Source organism: Sipha flava, unplaced genomic scaffold (assembly GCF_003268045.1).
Source record: "Sipha flava isolate LNK unplaced genomic scaffold, YSA_version1 134_pilon_pilon, whole genome shotgun sequence".
Taxonomy (NCBI): domain Eukaryota; kingdom Metazoa; phylum Arthropoda; class Insecta; order Hemiptera; family Aphididae; genus Sipha; species Sipha flava.
Genome location: NW_020271760.1, coordinates 787,183 through 794,348, shown reverse-complemented (window position 1 = coordinate 794,348; position 7,166 = coordinate 787,183). Strand labels below are relative to the sequence as shown.

At 32.0% G+C, this 7,166-nt stretch overlaps 1 non-coding gene across 1 annotated transcript; it reads left to right on the top strand.

Annotated features, from left to right (window-relative positions):
• Window positions 1-94, top strand: Trnay-gua. The gene is made up of 2 exons: window positions 1-37; window positions 59-94. It is a non-coding gene; the product is annotated as a tRNA-Tyr (tRNA).
• Window positions 95-7,166: the final 7,072 nt, after the last annotated feature.

Here is a 7,166-nt window from a genome sequence, read left to right as displayed (position 1 = left end):
CCTTCGGTAGCTCAGTTGGTAGAGCGGTGGACTGTAGTGGCACGTACGATTCACAGATATCCATAGGTCGCTGGTTCAAATCCGGCCCGAAGGAGCAAAATCAATTTTTTTTTTCCCGTAGCCACGTAAACCGTCGGTTCATTTCACCGATACGTGCACACCGGAATATCGATACGGTCAGCGCGACGTTTAGTTTATAGTCCGATCCATATCATCGTGTTTTTGATAGTAAACAATTAGCGTGAACGCCTCACGAAAACGTTTTGTTGACGTTGTTTTTCTCATTTTCGGAAAATTAATCGTTTCAATGAACAATGACGGAGTAGCATTCGTGTGCGATCGATCCGTCTTGATGATTTTAATTTTTGTTTATTTTCCGATGTCCGACCGATTTTCTTTTTATGTACCAGCCCATAAGTCATTGTTTTGAAAGTCACGTCGATTTAATGTTTCACGTGTATTTTTCGGGTGGTTATTGTAACCTGATAATCGATCGGAACGTGAACATGCCAAGAGATTACGTACTTGGAAGTAAAATAAGATATTCATGCGATTCGTCCGAGTACGCAAGTACAATTTGTATCGTAGCCTTGCATTACACATTTATGCCATAGATACACCTACAGGACAACAACCGTCTATTTTTACACAACGAGATATACGAAATATTGTATTATCCGGTAGACCTCGGATGATTTTAAATCAAAGAGGTTTCCGATTTAGTGAGGGTTCGAGTTGTGGAGAGGGAAAATTAAATAATTTGAAAATTCGAACTAAAAAGAATCGAATATTTTTATAACGCTTTTTTTTCAATTCTTCTACCTCGGGCTGCTCATATTTTTACTGTCTCATCACCGACGAGTCTGGTGTCAATGTAAGACGATATTTTTGCTTAAGTACGGTTGAAAGTGAAGACAAAAAACGTATGGCGATCAATTTTTTAAAAACTAACTGCTCCAACTGTCACGATCACTTTTTTTACTTTTTTTTTTTGTCCAAGAAAGGCATACACTTATGACTACGTTTTACTCGATCAAGACTACCGTTACTGATGCTTTTGATGGTGATTAATGTTAAATTATACGATAAAAGTAGACCACAGCAATTTGGGAAATTGCAAAATACATTTAAGAAGAAGAAACTACGATAATATACGATCGCTGCCATTACTTTTCGATAGTGAAATTATTCTTACTGAATACGAATACATAATTTTAACCAAAATTCTAAGCAAATGTACTCGAGCTTATATCGAATTAAGTTCAAACTATAAAGGTTCCGGTATAAAATATTCGAAAAATTTATATATATTTCATATGGCTGTGAATCTATTGGCTAGGTTAGGTCAGAACAAGTACAAAATATATATATATATAATTATGACAAAACTACGAAAATTATAACAAGACACATGTATTTTAGGCCAAACGTGGTGCAAGGAGCAAAACAAGCTAATCATGTGAAGAGCACACGGTACGACTAAATGCGTTACAGAAACAGATACATCGTAGATCGAAGCACGTGAAATCGATTTCAATAATATTTAACACATAAAATATACTATAATAATTTATATTAATAATATGACAAATAAAATAATGCGAACAGTTCACGCAAACCATCACGAAGTGTATAACAACCGTGTCCTTCCGTATGTCAACCGGTCCATTCTCCACTGTTTTATGCATAAGGGTTGTATCTCATAAGTATAATTACCAGTTCACGTAAATTGTTTATTTATTAAATTAAACTTATCATTGTGACCATTCAGAAACAACAACCACCTTATCATCTGTGTGTGATAAATTGTCAAATATACCTATTATCACATTTATAATGTAAAAGTTAATAAATATGTAATATTCTAGCCGTAGGAGTCACAAAAAAAAAAAGTAATGGAATTTGGTCAGGTATCCCTAAACAAAAGATATAAAGCCATTAGTACTAATATTATTAGTAGTTAATAAACCTTCATGGGAAACCAAACATCTTAAGTCGTGATGATAGATGCTACAAAGAGTTTTTAAAAGTTATTTTCATTACGTTTATTGAATACATAGTCGTGATCTTATAATATAGGTAACAAGGAAACGCTTTTTGGTTCGGAATTTTTTCGCTTGGCATTTATGATGTCCGAGTTCGTGATAGGGAAAACTAAATGACGACGTCAATGAACACCGACAATTCGAAAAAAAAACCTTCATTCTATGTCTGTTAATGAACCCATACAAAAGCTTTTACGATATTCAATATTTTCTAGTGATAAATCTGACAAATTCATCTTGAGAATTTTCACGAATAAAAACTGATGCCTTTTTTCGCCCTAACGCAGTATTACACCGGTACTTTTTTAATTGTAGTCTTTCAATCGAACTTCTTAACGCATCGTGTTGATTATATTTGTTTGAAATATTATATGTACCAACTTTATCGAATATTCATATATTTGATTATTTGGACACTCTGCTATAGAATTACGAATCTAGGTTAAACCCAATTACTGTCATAATGCAGTTGATGAGTTGATTGATTTAATATTTTATTGTACTGCAAAAGCGAGCACTACAAGGTATGTTGCAATAACCGAACTGCAGTAAATTTAGTATTTTTAACTTTGTTTCAACACCTATTTATAGCGATAATTTTTGATAAAATTGAATTATGAAATCGTATTTTCTAAAATAAATTGATCCACACATCGATGGAACCTCCAATACGGTTACTGTAAATGTATATAACACAACATATCGAATCCGTGTTAATGCACAGCCAACGGTACGTTATTTTATGTTATGGTGCTGCGTTTCTCAAAATATAAGAGATATTGATACATTTTTAAAAAATGTAAAAAATGTTGAAATTACATAACAGTAACACAAAAATAATATAAATATGTACTAAATGTTCAATTAATGAGAAATTAGTACAGCTGTTATTTCAAAAACGTTCATCAGTCAAATATTATATGTAAAATACTAATGTATTTACCGAGTAATATATAAGATCATAAGAAAATGTTAACCGATGAAAATATTTACTGTTGTTAAAATGTAAAATAACATAATACTATCAAAATGATATAGCTTATAAATCCATTTTAAAAAATAAAATATAATATTAACGTGATTAGGTACCTAAAGTTAATATTTCCACACAACAGCTTTACCATATTTTACAGCAAATAAAGAAACAGTATATAGATCATGTTTTTACATCAATAATAAAATATTGGGTATAATAAATTGTAATTTTGTACAATTTATAGCGCATTATTAATTTAAAACTATGTATGCTTCACAAAAAATCGTGTTTAAGAAAATTTTTTACGGCTTATCCAAAAGAAAGTTTTTAGTACTTGCAGTTATCTTACCATATTGTGACTTATGAATAGAAAAATAATATTACATAAAAAAAAGTCATGGATCCTAACATTTTTACTCGATTTAAAAAAATTACTGGTATCGTCACCATAACCGTTTCAATTTTCGAATACTGAACAATACTCGCACGCACTATATCAAACTATGGTGTATTCATTATTTGTTTATATAAGATATTATACCTTTAACATGTCTGACAATTAAATTAAAATTAATATTATTCGTTCAACACATGTTATTGTACTGCATATTACATCATATTATTATATATGAATTAATAATAATGTACGGAAGGATTAAATAAACGTTATATATTTGTGTACGATAATTATTTTCACGGAGTAATTTCGTCGTTTTAATAAACATACCAGACGATTCCATTAAAGAAGACATTTTATCATTCTTTCTCTTAATACTGGAAGACATTATGTTCGTTATGCAATCAAGTTTAAGAAGTATACAAACAAACAATAATTTCTAAAGATATTGTTGTATTATATTTTTTGTACCTAAATAGTATAAGTGACGAGTGAATGTATGTTGGATGATTAATAGATTATTATTTATAAATGTGTCTATGTAACATGTTATTCAATTTAAGTAAAATTAAATCTCAAAATCGACATTATCAACACATCAGTAATCTATAATTATAAAATTAAGTAAAATGGTATTATAATTATTCTTCGTGCGATCTAATTTTTTTATTTTATTTTTTTATTTGAAAAAAAAATCCCTCCACTAGTTCTACTAGCTCTAACTAATTGTCTATCTTTTACTTTTTATTTGGTGATTTATTATCACTCGTTCTGGTCGAAATCATACACAGACTAAAAAAAAAAAAAAAAAAAAACACATCATAATGAAACCAATGCATTCCTCGTTTTAGAATCAGAAAGAAAAATATCAATGTGTCATATTGTTTAAATTAATAAATGAGCAATAACGTTACCTTTTAATTGGTATAATATATCGTTACCTTTACTAATAGCTACAAGACGTCGTAAGTATGTTCAGTCACCACGAGAAACGAATAATAAAAAAAAAAAAACAAAACTGATGTTAATCGTTCCGACTGCATTGCATCAGTAAAAAGTCGTCAGAAGATACAACTATGAATCAAGTCAATTCCACGTGTACACGGTTTCAATTATTTTCGTTTGTACTCTTACAAAATACACACTTGACGTTTTACCCGCGGGCGAGTCCGTTTTCGACCAAAATCGTACCCTTCCCTTTTCGGCCAATTCCCTTTTCTACAAAAACAAAAATTTATATAACAAATTTAAAATAATAAAATAATGATATACAATGTTTGATTATGATGGAAACCACTACAATATATTAATGATGATTCAGGGTTGTACTCGCGTAGCAATGTTATAGGTTCACATACAAAGCATAATCTCATTTGCAAAAGTATCAAGGTTTGCATAATAATTAGGTTAGGCTTAGACTATAATTACCCTTTGGGCGAAGCCCCATCCCTCCGAAAAGTGCCAATAGTGGCACTAAAGTTTGTGACTGGAGCCAACAAGCGTAATTAGCAAAGTCCTAAAAAATTTTAAAATTGAAGTTCCGATTTTTCGAAAAAAAATGCTAACAATTTTTAATACGATAAGAGATTAAAACTAGATACAAAATATCGTTATATTTTGTATTAATATTTTAATAATTATTGACAAAAATTGTACATAATTATTTTATTATTTTAAATTTATTATACTCGTATACATTTTTGTTTTGGTCGAAAAGGGAATCGACCTATTTTAAATTTGGTCGAAAAGTGAATCGGCCGAAAAGGGAAGAGTACGTTTTTGGTCGAAAACGGTCATGCCCGTACCCACACGGATTTCGTCTTGTATCCAATAACTATAATTATAATTCTATTAACAACGGGCACTTAAAAACATTATGAAATGCAGCGCTCATCCTAAATTAGCCCTGTATTATTAACATTTGATCATTGTTATGATTGTGTTTCGTCGTGTTTTCTTCTCACCCGATACGTCTTTGATTTTCTTCCAAATCATAATCGTTCAACAATCGAAAACGAATTGAATTTTTACGTTGCAACCGTATCAATAAACAATTATTAATCCGTACGAAGCGAAACAGTCCAAAATACAATAGAGAATTCGTCGACGCACGCCGGTAAGTGAAATACTCGAATGCACGAATTGTTGCGTCGGTGTACAATCGTTGCCGCGTGCACGAGACCGACTTAAGAGGACGTCACACCCGCGTGTGTTTTCTCCGTCTGACACACGTACATTGTAGCAAATTTCCGTTCAGTTATTCGAATTCAGTGATGTTAGCTTTAATATTAAACCGGCCTGTAATCAAACTTTAAGGGAAGAACATTATCTGTGTTTTGTTGATAGGTTTTTTTTCCGATATTTTAATTTTTAAGCGTGTTACGGCTATGTAAAATATAACTATTAAATAAACATCATAATTCGCTAAAAAAATTTAAATATCGAAAAAAACCGACCAACAAAACACAGGTAATTCTCTTCCCTCAAAGGTTGGTTGTAAGCCGGTTTACTCTAATATTAAAGTTAACTTCGCTACATTTGAACGCAAACTTACTACGTTGGACGTACATCAGACGAGACAATACCACGCGGGTGTAGCGTCCTCTTAAGTGGCGCACAACGCGTCCGATTGCCTAACGAGTCCGACGGACGTTCGCACGGCCAGTGATAAACAACGACGAGAAAGTAAAACAGAAACGGTCTCCAACACAACAATCGGAAATCGTTTCTCGTATTTTCGCATCACTGGACGTCGCCTGCACGCTCATTGTACTGACATTATCCTAACGACATTATTGTACGACACTATGTTACGCGCGGTTTTGAACATTACAAGTTGTACGCATGTGTAATTTTTTTTTTTTTTATCTTATTTTCGTTCGACGCAATCGATCTTGTCGCACACATCTAGTAGCGGTACGGTCTCTATTGTTGTCACCGATGACGACGGCCCGAGCGTGTTCTTTAAAATTATAATTATTATTTATTATTTTTATTCAGTTAAATCCCCGACCAACTAATGGTAACGACGAATGGTCGTAACTATCGACGCGAACTCGTAACGATAGGAAATAGAAAATAAGTGCGTAGTGGTGAATATCTGCGAAAGCTCAGACGGGAACACATGGTCGTCGTCGATCTCTTGGCACTTAAAATTGTACGAATCGTTTGAGCCGAGATTAATCACGATATTATCAAAGACTGAATGAATAACAACTGTCGAAATTAATGAAAAATTTCTAAAGTATAGATTCAGAAATAACAAAAAAATAAACCTTAAGTTCTTCGTATTACAGAAATTTATACTTTTTATTCCGTGTAATGGTTTAAAACGTTGCAACGACGTACAGTAAAGCTTGCCATATACGGGGAATGATCGATTTATCGATTTGTTGACAAATGTTTTCAAACAGATAACTTTAATTGTTTTTATGTTATTAATATAATAAAAACGCTAAAACTACAGCATAAATAAGTCTGCTTGAACTTCTTGAATTGTATATGTTGGGAATGTTTCGATAATTCCCATATCAATATTGTTAGAAAAGTTGGTTCACGCAAAACAGTTTTTAAAACCGAATTTCGGATGGTACGACGCCTTCTTAAGGTACCGACTTGCGTGTTATCATATTAAAAAATTAAAATCTTATATTGTTATGCTCGTTTTAACACTGTTGCGAAACATCTATAACGACCGTATTCTTATCGGTGAAAATATTAAACGGTAAAGTGATTTCATTAACACTTA